Here is a 15,753-nt window from a genome sequence, read left to right as displayed (position 1 = left end):
CGATCCCGACTACACAACCCCTAGTGGCGTCGGGGATGACACCACTGATGGTGCCGCCGAGGATGCCACCACTGACGATGGCAGCGCACGCACAGATGGCAGCCAACCGAAGAGGCAACGGAAGGACCGGCGCCCGAACGTGCTCGGCACCGTCAAGGAGGAATTTACTGAAGTGTCCTCCGAGGGGCATCCAACGACGCCCAAAGAAATAGTCAAGGGGTACGCGGGACAGCTCGGGTGCATTCTCCGGAGCACCGTCTCGATCAACACCGAGAACCTAAGGCATCGTGACCGAGGGAATGTGCGCAACCTCCTCTTCACGAAGCTGCACGAACGATACAAGTTGCCCAGTGACTTCACAAACACACGCCTCTCAGAGAATAAAGTGAACATTGCCGCCCTCACGAAGATGAGCACAGCCCTGGCTACTTGGAGAGCCGCGGTGAAGAGCATGATTGAAAAAGGTGATAGTTATGAGAAGATCATGGAGAAAAATCCTTCGATCAGCGAAGATGACTACCGGGAGTTCAAGATCAAGTGCGAGAGCAACGCATCTACGGAATCAAGTCAGTGGGGGAAAGATATGCAGGACTTGAACTTAGGGGTCCACAAACTCGGTCCCGGCGGTTACAGAGTGGCGGAACCTATATGGGACAAGGAGGACGCGGAGCGTGCCGAGCAAGGCCTACCGCCCCTCTTCGAGAAATACCGTGACAAGCAGACCAGGAACTATGTCAGGGCCCGGTACAAGATTGACCCGGTAACCAAGGAGCTTACCACGGATCCGAAGACCAAGGCGCTTGAGCGTGTTCTAGTAAGGAATACACCCCCGCGTAATTAGCTCCATATGGTTGCATTCTAATTAATGAAGCCAAATTTCTAAATGGTTCACGTTCCTTCCGCAGGACACTGAAAGCAGTAGCGCGGGGTCGTCTCAGAGCTCCCCTTTCGACACCCCTTTAAATAGGGCGTTGAACGTAATGAAAAACAAGGATAAGCTCAATAAGCCGTCGTCAGCTGGTCGTGTGGCTGGCAAAGGCTTGTCCACGAAATGGTCGGAATACTATACCGCTGGGCGAAAGGAGAGAAAGACCAGCTCGGAAAGCCAGGAGCGCGAGGTTCAACAACTCAAGGCACAAGTGGCGCGGATTCCGGAGATGGTCGAAGAGCAAGTGCGAGACCAACTGGGAGCGACGATCACCGCCATTATACCTACCTTGGTTTCTGGGCTGCAGGCGTGGATGGCGGGCGGCCAACAGGGGCCGCCCCCGATTCCCAGCTTCACGGGTAGCAACTCGCGCAACGCGCCGGCGGCGCCATTGGTGTCTCCGGCGGAGGCGGCATTGGTGTCTCCCGCAGCAGCGCCATTGGTGTCTCTGGCGGAGGCGGCATTGGTGTCTCCCGCGGCAGCGCCGGCATTGTAGCTTAATGCACCCGGGTGTGGGAAGAATACGCCGGCCGGCACCTCGGCAGCAAGCGGCCCCTCCGTCAATTGCACGCCCGCCGTTGGCGGTGCCTCGACATTAGCCGAGCTCGACACCATCACGGTAACTAATTAAGCCTCTCGGCCGATGACTTCATCTCCTTGCCTTTGACTGGGCATCCCTGACACCCTACATGTTTTCGCAGGGCGCCACCGACGTTCCATGCACTTCCTGCACTTTGTGGACGGCGAGTTGATCGATGTCGCCAAGGCCAGAATCGTTCAACCGGGCAACCGCCTGTTCCACGGTAATCTGATGCCACCCAACGTGTATAGGGTTCAACTGGTTCGGGTGCTGCGGGGCTGCGACGACTTGTTACCTCCGTTTCGACCCTCTGGGGCCGATGAAGATGAAGTGATGACCCTCAGCGCCTGCTTAAGCTGGCCCCTGCTTTAGCCGCAGAGCCAGATTTGTTTGGGGGCGGGGACACCACTCCACAGACAACACCGCCAGTCATGCCGGCGCCAAGCCATGGCAAGACCGCCGCAACGCTACCGGACATGCCGGACATGCATATGGCACAGGATCTGGACATGCATATGGCACAGGATCCGGATGACGACGACGACGGTACATTTACCAACGTCGATAAGTACTTCAACGAACATGGGTACGGTGACGAATTCTTGGGGCCTCCTTCTCAAGAACCCAACCCTGCAAAAGACGATCTAGCTGATACCGCGGAGAAACCCAATTGCAACAGGCGTCGTCTGGCGTTCAGTTCTCAGGAGACCACTCCAGCTGCCGCCTTCACCGAGCCTCAGATAGCCGAGGTGCGAAATATTATCAGCCCCAACACACTCAAGAAGGCGGTCTCTGAGCAGAACTCGATCCCATTACAGCAGAAGAAGAAGGGACGGAAAAGAAAGACTAACAAGGGTGCGAGCCAGCCGGCACCGAGTACGATCCGTGCTCAGACGGGCCACCTTCACCTAAGGATATCTCGAGGAGGGTGCATGTGGCGGGTAGGCCGATGCTACCGACTAATCTGCTCAATGCTGCAACCGGTGCTATGCGGAGTCTGCATGACAGTGTTCTTTCTTTGGAGAAGCGGCGTCTCTCCGAGAATGATGTGGCATACCCGGTTTTCATGGCCAAGGTGCCAGAGGGCAAGGGCTTTGTGGATAGCGCCATCGGGGGTACGATCGTCCTGCGGTTTGATGACATCTTCGCTATGTTTAACCTTCATCCGCTGCACTACACCTTCGTTCGGCTATTTTCGCTGAGTATGGAGATGCGGATCATTAGAGACAAGACCCCGGACATCGTGATAGTCGACCCCTTCTACATGCGTGCCAAGATCTTGGGCAGCGCTGGGGACCGGCAAGTCGCGAGTTCATACCTCCAAGGCGTCATTCTGGCAAACCCAGATAAGGATAACTTCCTCGTGCCTTACTTTCCCGAGTAAGTCATCCCCTCACCGCCTCGTAACATATGATTTCTTAGATTTCGATCGTTCTTTTTTTCTAACATTCCGTGTTTTGTGCAGTGACACACATTGCACACTCATCCTCTTAAGCCCGAAATATTCCATGGCCACGTATTTCGACTCGGACCGTCAGTCGAAGAAAGACTACACAAATATCAAGAAAGTTCTTGATGATGTTCTCCCCGGCTACGCCAGATCTCGAGGCACCTTCAGCAGGCCAATTCGTAGGTACGGCAAGCACGTGTTCACCCACAATACGACATTCCCCTACGTCAAGCAGCCGCCTGGCAGTCAGAAGGATGCCTACTACGCCTTCCATCACATGCGGGCGATCGTACGGGACCATAATCACCTTCTGCTACCAAATAATCTCAAAGATTGGACCGCACGCTTGTCGGCAATCCAGGACGCGGACATCAGACAAGAATTCTTTCGCATCTAGTCGGAGTTTGCGGAAATCATCCATCAAGATGTCCTTGGTACCTCGGGGCAGTTCTACCTCAGATATCAACCGTCCAATAGTGAGATAGAAACAACGCTACAAATGCAGGCTGACAACGCCCGCGATTTCATGACCATCACGACAGACGGCGGCTTCATCCACGCTCCAGTCCCTGAGTCGAGTCGAAAGTAGTGATGCTATGTAGTTCTGAAATATCGATTAGCTCATGTTGTAATTAAACTTTAATGAACTTGTATGTCTCTTTGGTTTGGACAGTCGCTCAACTTATATGTAATCGATGCTATTTATTAGTAGGACCATGAATCGTGCTATTAATGTGTTGCTTTTCTCTTCCGATCCTTTTGTTGCATACTTATATATTGCTTATGTATTGTCTGTGAATTGCTACTAACGTTTTGTTTGGCTAGTGCATAGAGATGCCGTCGTATGTCGTGTACAAGGGTAAGGTTCCCGGAGTCTACGACGACTGGGAGGAGTGTCGGAGACAGGTTCACCGTTTCAGCGGTAACAGTTACAAAGGGTACACCACTAGGGCAGAGGCGAAAGCTAGATATGCGCGCTATCTAGCGGGAGAGAGGAGGGAGCGGAGGAGGAACCGGATGAAGACTAGTTTCATCACGATGATGCTAATCGTGATGACCGCAGCTCTCTTCTATGTGATGGTAGTTTAGATGATCGATATCGACTTGTAATGTGAAGACAAACTCGCTACTCGCAGTCTAGAGACTTGTAATGTTCTAACTTTGTTCGGTCTTTTGAATTCGGAGACTAATATGATGAATTGTATTCAGAGACTAATCTTCTATTGTATTCGATAAATCTGTTGTTTATATGTTGTGCTGTCTATATTCTGTGCAGTAATATATTTTGTAACCTGTGCAAATATCAGAAAAGAAAAAAATCCTAATATTCATACTAGTGGCGCACCACACAGCACTTTAGTGGCGCACTGCAATAAACACACTAGTGGCGCACTATCTAGTAGTGCGCCATTAGTAACCCAGAGCACAAGGTAAATATGGCCCCTTGGGAGGCATAGTAATGGCGCACCGTTTAACATACTAATGGCGCACTCCCTGGTGCGCCATTACTGTCTAGTATACTAATGACGTGATGATTGTGGCGCACCTGTAGTGCGCCATTAATGGCCAAAACAGGTGTGCCACTAATTAGCCTTTTCCTAGTAGTGACCGTCGCAACCATCGACTCCGCCGCACCGCGCGGCCCCTCCCCGACCTCTTCGCCGGCCTCAACGACCGCCGGAGCCGCCGCTCCGATCGGACCCGAGCCGCCCACCGCCATCTTCTCCGACGCCGATGACCACGCCGCCACGGTAAGCCTCGGGCTCCCCTCGTCCTTTAGATCGAAGGCCAACGACTCAGATTAGATCTAGGTTTTGTATTTTTTTCTTTTCAAAACGTTTTCTTTTTAGTTAGTGAACGTTCGCTGGTTAGGCCATTGCAGCGAACACTTTCACCGCTTAGGTCTCTGTAGCGAGCGTTCGCTCGTTAGAGTTTTTCTTTTTCTTTTTAATTTCGGCCAGGGACCCATCTGTGAAGGTTTTATTTACAGTTTAGTCCCTAATCTTAAAATGATCACTACTTTTTGCTCGTTAGTCGGAATTAGATGAAACCAACGCCCACTTCTTCGTTATGAACTCCGCTATCCAGTAAAAGAACTTAAACATGTTTTTGAAAATATAAAATTTGATTTCAAACAGATTTGAATTCAAACTTCTTTTGTTCATAACTTGAGTTTTATAACTCCGTTTGAGTTGATTCTTTTTGCAAATTAAAGCTCTTGACCTAAACTTTCTTATAAGGCCAAATTCACATAATTTTGGTACTGTTAGAAATTGTTTTATGTTGGAAGAGTTATTTTCTTGGTTTTGATGTTTTCTGAATTTTCTTCTTCGTTCTTTCCGATCTTTTGAGTGATTGCTTATGTGTGGTTACTATTGCTTGCTCACGATAGATTGACCGGAGTGTGACGAGTAGACCTATCAGGAGTTATGAGTGCGAATCACCTTCATCTATAGTACAAGCAAGTTCACACTTTGATCATACTCCTTTCATTCCCAGTTTAATGCATTAGTTTCAACCCTCAAACATTGCATGGTTAGGAATTGATAATATGTGGGTATTGGGAAGTAGTTGATGAGGTAGAACCTATTGTCTTATATTCAAACCTTGGGAGTTACTACGTTATGCTTACTGCTATGCTATGCTCGTAGACGTGGTTTGGTTTTGAGAGAATTCATGGAAGATGTGAGAGTTATTGTTAACTAAGGTTTAACTTAAGGTGGCTACTTTAATACACATCTGGGTGGAATGGTTGGGGCACCCTGGAGCACCCAGTGGTTTGCCCGGGCACCTGGAGAAACCAGTGCTTGCCCAAGGGGATCCCGGAGGACCCGTGTGATCACCCTATGGAATGCCACCCAGGCTCAAAGGGATCATAAGATTATTCATGCTAGAAACTTCCGTGTGCAGCCACAAGCTATTATGGGCTCTAGCATAGTTGAGTATGTTGCATGACCTCTTACAGTGGTGGGCTAGCAGATGTGGAGGGAAGTAGGTGTAACTGTCCACCCAGAGTAAAGAGTTAGTGCTTCTGAAAGACCGTGTCTTGGTCATCCATTTCTCAAACACCATGTAGTGCGAGAAATCCAACGGAGGAGATCGAGTCTTGTGGGGAAAAGTGCGCAAACCACTGCAGAGTGTACAAACTAATCATGATTAGCCGTGTCCCCGGTTATGGACATGTTGAGTATCTGGTTCTTGGATTATCATATGGATCTCATCACTCAAATTTAATTGAGTTGGAGGAACCTTCTCAATGTTTTCAACAAACTTTGTAGTTAAATAAAATTTATTCCTTTGAGGTAGGGAAAAATTGGCTTTTCGCAAAAAATTATAACCATAAAGCCTCCACCAGCCATATATGCATGTAGTGATAGCTATTATTCATCATTGTCCTATGGTGTGAATTTGCCAGTACATTCAATGTACTGACCTACATGGCTGCAACGTCTCATGTTGCAGGAATGTTACGACGAGTAAGTGATACGTTAGGGTTACGATTTCTACACTCAATTTTGCCGTTGGTGTTGATGGGAATCCACAACCTTGTTGTTTCTTCCGCTGTATGGATTGAGGTAATAGTATTTACGTTACTTTATACATGTGATTTACCTCTGTTATAAATCCTCGAGTAATGTGTGTGTCAGCATACCGATCCAGGGATGACACTTAAGCTCAAAGACTTGACCGTCTGAGGTCGGGTCGCTACAAGATGGTATCAGAGCACATGTTGTCTATATGGCGTGACCCCTAGAAGCTGGCAAGCCCATAGGAAAGATTTTTCTCTACAACTTCATTTTCAAAACGATCCTTTACCTCTCTTCTCTTCTGAGCTTATTCAAATATTCCCTTTTAGTGAGACTATACCCCTTTTCCCTTTTGACCATGCGAAGATTCGACTGATGGGACCACTCCAAGAAGGACAATATATCGGACAACTAAGACCACTTTGGAATGAAGAAGATTTCACCGTGTAAATGGAAACTACAATGGTTGAAGACTCCGAGGACTAGGAGAATTAGAATGTTCTAAAGAATTCCCAGATTTGTATGGCCTAGGAAAGCTACCGTTATGGAACTCTTCAGACTATCGGAGCTGGCAATACCCGAGATTCAAGGTGTGTCGAAGAAAGACTGGAACATGAAGAGTTAAAAACAAAGTTTGGTCAAGAAAACCTGAAGGCAGGAGATATCAACTATGGAATGATAGCTCATGGAAATGACAAGAGCAGAAACATGGATATTCATGATGTTATCGTTCGCCTGTGCTATTGTCACCGCGCTGAGTTAAGCATGCATTTCTTCGGAAGGATTGGATGGTAGAAGGCTGATGGAGCATCTATCAGCAAAGGATGAAATTTTAACCTTAGCTGGTGTATCACCAGGGTCTAGAGTATTACATCAAGAAGTTTAAGATGGACCTGCAGGAAGCCGTATTTGATAAGGAAGCATTTCGTGAAGAACTCAGGACCCAGAAGCTGAAAGTAGCCAAGCTGGAGGAGCAGAACCTCGAGACACCGGAGATTCATCGAGAACTGAAGAACAGTAGTACCATGGTTCATGCCAAGGATGTTGAAACCCAGAAGTTTGGAACGCAACTCTTAAAGGACGTCACGAGAGACTTCGCGTCAACAGAGATGATCTGGCATAAGAACTTGAGAAGGACAAGCACGATCGGAAGAAGCCATTGGAGACATGAACAAGACTTGAAGAGTTTGACGACGTTGAAGATTTATTGACCTTTAGAAGACCAAACCCCTGTAATATACCTACGTTAGATGTGATGGTTGTGAGCTGTCATTTGTTTGATGTTTTTCCGACAGCCACAAAATAAAACCTATCTTTTCAAAACTATTGTTTGTATTGTGTGTATCCCTCTCTATCTCTCTTATCTCACCCCAAACCCATGGACCCAATAGAGGATGAATGGAGATGAACTCATGTATCCTGGACCGATAAGTCAATTGGAGACGGACCGATGGATTCAGAACATGGAAGATCATATGGAGAATAACTCTGTAGCCGGAAAGGATATGGCCCAGCATGGTCTGCAGTGTTTTGAAAGAGGTGCTGCTACTTGGTGGAGGATGTACCAAACCATCAATGGATGGCAAGAAGTAACCACTTGGAAAGAATTTAAGTTGACTTTACCAAAGTCCCGGTTTGTGTCCCAGAAATTGAAGCCTTATGGAAGTGATATGAAGAAACCTTGTGCATGCAAGCTCTATGGAGAAATAGGACACAACCATAGAGAACACATGGATGAATGCCCTAATTGTGAAGGAAGTCACCCAGCTGAAGAATGCCCAACTAGGCAGATCACTTGTTTCTTGTGTGAAGGGACTACCCACTACCCTGCTCAGTGTCACATTTACCCAATGGTACAAAGAACTATCCGGCAGAAGAAAGAATCAATGAAAGGAGCCCTCATGGGAATTTTAGAAGAACCTGTGATGAAGGAAGAGGTGGAGGACACACCCAAAGAAGAACCAATTAAAACTTGCACCAAGTCATGCTATTCATGTGGAGAAGAAGGACACATCTCCCAGAATTGTATGAATGGGGATCTAGTAGAATTCTCGATAGAGGAAGTAGAGTATGACCCACAGGAAATAGAAGCCCTGATTGGAACGGAAAAGTCCAGGAAGAGAAGTAGATTGGATTCCGGGAAGGACCTGAGTCATATCACCTGTCTCAGGTGCAAGGAGTCAGGGCACTACTTCAGCAGTTGCCCAAAAAGGAAGCCGAGGACCCAAGGAGGCTATGTAATCATGAGGAAACCGCGAGACTTGTCAGAAGTAATATGTTTTCGCTGTAATGACGCAGGGCACTTTGCCAAAGATTGTCCCAAGGAGAAGGAGGCTTGTGATAATTAGTTGTGTCTGTGAGAAATATAGTAGTAGCAGTGGGAACATTTCCTTTATAGTGATGTGTTGATTTGAGGCATGTAATGGAAATGCAGGAGATTGTAATAATTGGAGAATAAATAAAGTTAGCCTCATTGGTACTGATTTGGATTCTATGAGTTGTTACTCTATGAAGGAAGATTTTGACCATTTTCGAGGATATGAGAAATATGGTCTATGGATGAATTTGTGCATTTCAAGGGTGGTAGTACCGTGTGAGGAGATTTGACCCTTGGAAAGGATAATGATATTCCACGGAGTGGACGTTGGACAAGATAAGTACGAGTTTTATCTCGATATGTGGGATACCCCAAGAATATGAAGAGATGAAGCACTATTGGATATAAAGGAGGTATAATGTTGGTAATAAGGAGCAATTGTAACTCCATGATGAGTCTGAGTAATCACGACTTAGTTTGGTACAAATAGAAGGAAGGGAGACAATACAATTGGATGGATTTGAGAAATGCTGGGAAGCTGGATGTTGGAGTAATGATGAGTTGCCCTCAATGATGAGATCGAGATTTACAAGTGATGAGATGGGCCATAACCCACAGGCCCCAGGACCTGCCAAGAAGCAAGCACACTCTTGCTGAAGGAAAAACCCTAGAAGAGGATTACGATTTTATCGACAGACGATCTTATAGGAGTTTACGCAAAACCTGAGAGTTGTGAAGGAACGATAGATGTTCTGTTTGGCTTGCAGAATCAATGGATTTATCCGAACTTGGTTCATCGACACGAGAAATTCTGCAATGGTTGTGAGGATGACCGAGTGTTAGAATGCGAGATTCGCTAAACCGTATACAAGGTAATGATTTGGGTGCGGGATGGATTGATCACCATACCGAATTATTCTTAATATTCGCCTCTGCTATATGGGATGGTAAATCTGAGTGAATTACCTATAGTAGAGAGACGACGATATTAAACCTTGTTTAAACCTTAGGTAGTTGTTGCCAATCGTAGGTTATACGGTGAGGATCAACCCAGACCCATTTCCTACAGGAGAAACCAAAAATGGTTGACCACCATGAGATATCGATTGTTGTTTAGTATTGGCGCCAGACCGTCAGCTAAGAAGACCCAGTCTCGGAATAACCTTACCAAGATAAAAGGACACAAGAATCGAGGTAAAGGTTATGCCACTACTGGAAGAGCCCAGAGAAGGGATTTTCTCGAGGATATGAGAAGACAGACACTGTCAAGAATAAGGATGGAGTATATGAGTTTTGATGGAACCGTAACCATGCTTCTAAGGGTGGTAGCACCCGAGACCCCAGAGATGATTGATGGATTTTGAGAAGACCCCCCAGACCTAACCTATTTCTTTCTAGCCTCTCCGAATCTCGAGGACGAGATTCATTTTAAGGGTGGTAGGTTTGTAACATCCCAAAATTCTAAATTTTGGAATGTTATAATAAATAGATAGATTGGATTGATTGTTTGATTTTGGTGTGATTGCTTGAGTGAAATTGAGTGAAATTCGAAACTTTTTGAAAGTTAAATGAGAGGGAATAAAAGGACTTTCCCAAACTTTCATTTTTCATTTTATGATCTCCATGAATTCAAATTCATTTCATCATAAAACCCTAGAGAGAAGATGACATGACTTCTTCCATTTAATTGAATGAAAACGGGTTTTTGAAAATATTTGAATTTCATTTGGAGCTATGTCAAATTCATAAACTTCAAGCAACTCAATGATTTTCATGAGAGAAGATAAAATGACTTCTTCAAAACATATGAAATATGAGTTGGAAGTTTAAAAGGATCAAATTTAAAAGTCCTTTTGGAAATTATTTTCAATTTGGAGTTATTTGAGTTTTATTCAAATTATTTTTCCTTCAAAAATAAAATATATGGAAATTAGGGTAAAATGATTTTCTATATCAGAAAATTGGAGAGAAATAAATTTGAATTAATTTTGGTATTTTTAAAATGATCTTTATTGGATTTTATTAGAGCAGTAGCACTCTTTGCTTTATTTAAATTTGTATGGATTTTATTTGACGTTAGAAAAATGTTGGTAGAAAATAATTTTCTGAAAATTTTGATATATTATATGCCTATATAATATTTGTTATTTATTTTGTTTTTATTATCTTTGTTTGTCTGAGAAAAATGTTAAAAAAACTCCTCGGACCGACTGGGCCGAAGCCCAGCCGGCCCAACAGCGTCGCCGTCTCCCTCGCGCGAGCCCGAGCCGGACTCCCCCGAGTCCGAGCCACCGCCGCCGCTCGCCGTGGTCGCCCCGGCCTCCTCCTACCCCTTCCCCAAGCCGTGCTGCCCCCTGCCCTCCTTAAAAGCCACCACCCGGACCCCTCTTCTCTCCTCCCAAGTCGCCGCCGTCCTCGCATCTCGCAACCGTTGCCGCCGAGGAGCTCCGCCGCCCGAAGCCGCCGCTCTCGACGTCGTTGACCACCACCGTCGCCGCCATCGACTCCGCCGCACCTCCCTGACCTCTTCGCCGGCCTCAACGATCGCCGGAGCCGCCGCTCCGATCGGACCTGAGCCGCCCGCTGCCGTCTTCTCCGACGCCGACGACCGCGCCGCCGCGGTAAGCCCCGGGCTCCCATCGTCCATTAGATCGAAGACCAATGGCTCATATTAGATCTAGGCTTTTTTTCCTTTTCAAAACGTTTTCTTTTTAGTTAGTGAACGTTCGCTGGTTAGGCCATTGTAGCAAATACTTTCATCGCTTAGGTCTCTGTAGCGAGCGTTCGCTAGTTAGAGTTTTTCTTTTTCTTTTTAGTTTTGGCCAGGGACCCATCTATGAAGGTTTTATTTACAGTTTAGTCCCTAATCTTAAAATGATCACTACTTATTGCTCGTTAGTCGGAATTAGATGAAACCAACGCCCACTTCTTCGTTATGATCTCCTCTATCCATTAAAAGAACTTAAACATGTTTTTGATAATTTAAAATTTGATTTCAAACAGATTTGAATTCAAACTTCTTTTGTTCATAACTTGAGTTTTTTTAACTCCGTTTGAGTTGATTCTTTTTGCAAATTAAAGCTCTTGACCTAAACTTTCTGATAAGGCCAAATTCACATAATTTTGGTACTGTTAGAAATTGTTTTATGTTGCAAGAGTTATTTGCTTGGTTTTGATGTTTTCCGAATTTTCTTCTTCGTTCTTTCCGATCTTTTGAGTGATTGCTTATGTGTGGTTACTATTGCTTGCTCACGATAGATTGACCGAAGTGTGACGAGTAGAACTATTAGGAGTTATGAGTGCAAATCACCTTCATCTACAGTACAGGCAAGTTCACACTTTGATCATACTCCTTTCATTCCCAGTTTTTATGCATTAGTTTCAACCCTCAAACATTGCATGGTTAGGAATTGATAACATGTGGGTATTGGGAAGTAGTTGATGAGGTAGAACCTATTGTCTTATACTCAAACCTTGGGAGTTACTACGCTATGCTTACTGCTATGCTATGCTCGTAGACGTGGTTTGGTTTTGAGAGAATTCATGAAAGATGTGAGAGTTATTGTTAACTAAGGTTTAACTTAAGGTGGCTACTTTAATACACATCTGGGTGGAATGGTTGGGGCACCCTGGAGCACCCAGTGGTTTGCCCGGGCACCTGGAGAAACCAGTGCTTACCCAAGGGGATCCCGGAGGACCTGTGTGATCACCCTATGGAATGCCACCCAGGCTCCAAGGGATCATAAGATTATTCATGCTAGAAACTTCCGTGTGCAGCCAGAAGCTATTATGGGCTCTAGCATAGTTGAGTATGTTGCATGACCTCTTTCAGGGGTGGGCTAGCAGATGTAGAGGGAAGTAGGTGTAACTGTCCACCTAGAGTAAAGAGTTAGTGCTTCTGAAAGACTGTGTCTCGGTCATCCGTTTCTCAAACACCATGTAGTGCGAGAAATCCAACGGAGGAGATTGAGTCTTGTGGGGAAAAGTGCGCAAACCTTTGCAGAGTGTACAAACTAATCATGATTAGCCGTGTCCCCGGTTATGGACATGTTGAGTATCTGGTTCTTGGATTATCATATGGATCTCATCACTCAAATTTAATTTGTTGGGTTGATAATTATTTCTAATTGGGATTGAGTTGGAGGAACCTTCTCAATGTTTTCAAAAAACTTTGTAGTTAAATAAAATTTATTCCTTTGAGGTAGGGAAAAATTGGCTTTCCGCAAAACATTATAACCATAGAGCCTCCACCAGCCATATATGCATGTAGTGATAGCTATTATTCATCCTTGTCCTATGGTGTGAATTTGCCAGTACATTCAATGTACTGACCTACATGGCTGCAACGTCTCATGTTGTGGAATCTTACGACGAGTAAGTGATACGTTAGGGTTACGATTTCTACACTCAATTTTGCCGTTGGTGTTGATGGGAATCCACAACCTTGTTGTTTCTTCCGCTGTATGGATTGAGGTGATAGTATTTACGTTACTTTATACATGTGATTTACCTCTGTTATAAATCCTCGAGTACTGTGTGTGTCAGCATACCGATCCAGGGATGACACTTAAGCACAGAGACTTGACCGTCTGAGGTCGGGTCGCTACAAGTGTTTTTCTATTGCCTCAGTACTCTCTCTCTCCCACGCAAGTGTTTTTTCATTGCGTGAGTTAATTTGGCACCGGAGCAAAGTAGGTGATCCAGATTGGGGCACCAGGTGAGCAATGGAGGGGCATCGATGCCAAATGCATCACAAGTGAATTTGGCACGTGTTTTGGCCTACATAGTGGAGGGCCGTTATAGCCCACTTTTGTACTACCTCGTATTTAGTGTAAAATTTTGCCCATAGATTTACCTAAGAAAATGCCAATGCATGTCACCAAAAAATATACCATTTGAAATTTTGTTCAAATATGAAACCAACGATATAATTTTTAGTGACATGCATTATCATTTTGTCAGTTAAATCTATGGTCAAATTTTGATACTACAAAATAGGAAGAGTAAACCAGGACGGAGGTAGTACATGCTCTTAGGGTAACCATAGTGTTACTAGTCTAAGTTCTTTTCACTATGACTAGCCTAGGATACTATAGTAGTACAACAACAAAACGATGCAGGTGCTCACGTGAGAAGAAAATACTAAAAACATTTCTTTCGGTGCAGTGCGTAGATGCAGTTTTGAACACTACACTTGTCATCGTAATTTGGGAAAATTACGAAAAAATTGAGCTACGTTGTGAATACCGTTTACTAATTGGAAAGAAGTTTCACCTCGATGAGTAGCTTCTCCATGCACGAAAAGCATGTAAGGAATCCAACAACTTGATCCAGATTGGGGCCGATAGATTTTATTGCCAAGATCTTCACTGTGCGCCTAGAGTGGGTCAAGCTTGTGGGAATCATTTTCTGGAAGACGGTCGTAAATACATCAAGAAGAAATTTAAAAATGTGATTCAAGAAGACGGAGAAGAAGATGAGTGTTGTACCTGAACGATTACGAATCCAATAAAGAGTTCGGAGAATTTGGCAGACGAGTACACCAACGCTTTCGATTTCGGCGCCTCAATGACCCTGATTTTTGATGGACCTTCTAGATCAGATACAAGAAATCTCTCAAAGAAAGGCACATTCTCAATGACCATAACATGGATAAGCTGGAGTGATCTCTTCCCAATTGATGTCTTGTTGCGGGGCCAGCAAGACACATAAATCCATCGGAGATTCGTCGAGGCGATGTGGAGGCTAATGAACCCGTGGATCTGCTCAAGACGAAGGTACTCGAGCGCAATATAGCTGCGGAGCAGGTGCTCCATTGCCTTCTTCGAGATGACAACGTCGAAGAGCTTGAGCTGCTTGAGTTGAGGGAGAAGGGCGGGCGCGACACTAATCTGGGGAAGATAGCAGGAGCTGAAGCTGGCGCGGCGCAGCGTTGGCGTGAGGCGCAGCGCGGACGGCGGCAGATAGCGACATCGTCCAGCTTCAAAGCTGAGATCCTCGAGCTGATCTAGGGCGGGGGATAAGAACCACTCGTCGAACTTGGCTTGGACCTTGCAGTTGGTACTGAACATGCGGATGTCAAGGCGTATGGCTGGCCCAGGGTGCGATGAAAGGATCTTGGAGACTGTGACCATGCGTTTGTAATCCCCATCGCAGAGGCAGCTGTCGACGGTGAGGTTGAGGGGGACGTGGCGCTAGAGGAGGCACCACCGCCGGGGGAGCAGGGCGGTCCGCACGGCAGATTTGGTGGGGAGGAGGCCGATGATGACGAGCAACATGTCATCAGGGAGGCTGCTAATGAAGTCCAGGCTCGCCGGATGTGGTTTTGGCTCGAGCCGCCTCCTCTTGTTGGATGCCTCGCCGTCCATCTCAACCGGCGGCGACGCCGGTGTACACGTGTGCTGGTGTATGTTGTGTGCTGGCCTGCTGGGTGTGCGCGAGTGCGTCCTCCTGTGCATGTCGCCGCATAGTGGTGAACTGTGCGCGAGTGCGTCCTTCACACGGAAGAAGTGTGCCCTCAATTTAGCAGCATGCGTTGTGCTACCCCGAGTGGTTTCAACTTTGTTTACTTCACCGCATGTCAGATGGGCCTCTAGTTTACTTATTTTCACCCACTGCCACATGGGCCAGCACACGAAGATAGAGAACACGAGCTGACAAAGCAGCATGTGGACTGGTTGACCGGTCAACTAAACAATATACGGAGCTATACACTAACACATTGAGCGTATAATCCGCCGGTATAGAGAGTTCAAGTGAGCAGGGAGGCCCTTGAGAGATAACAGAGAGAGAGAAAGAGCTACTCCCTCCGTTCGATAATGTAGTGCCAACATTTTTTTAAAGTCAAACTTTTGAAACTTTGACCAAGTTTATAAAGAAATTACTTACATCTACAATACCAAAGATAAACGATTGTATGAAGTAAGTACTTGTTGTGATGAATCTAATGAT

Source organism: Triticum aestivum, chromosome 7D (assembly GCF_018294505.1).
Source record: "Triticum aestivum cultivar Chinese Spring chromosome 7D, IWGSC CS RefSeq v2.1, whole genome shotgun sequence".
Lineage (NCBI taxonomy): Eukaryota > Viridiplantae > Streptophyta > Magnoliopsida > Poales > Poaceae > Triticum > Triticum aestivum.
Note: the sequence above shows the minus strand (reverse complement) of the source record.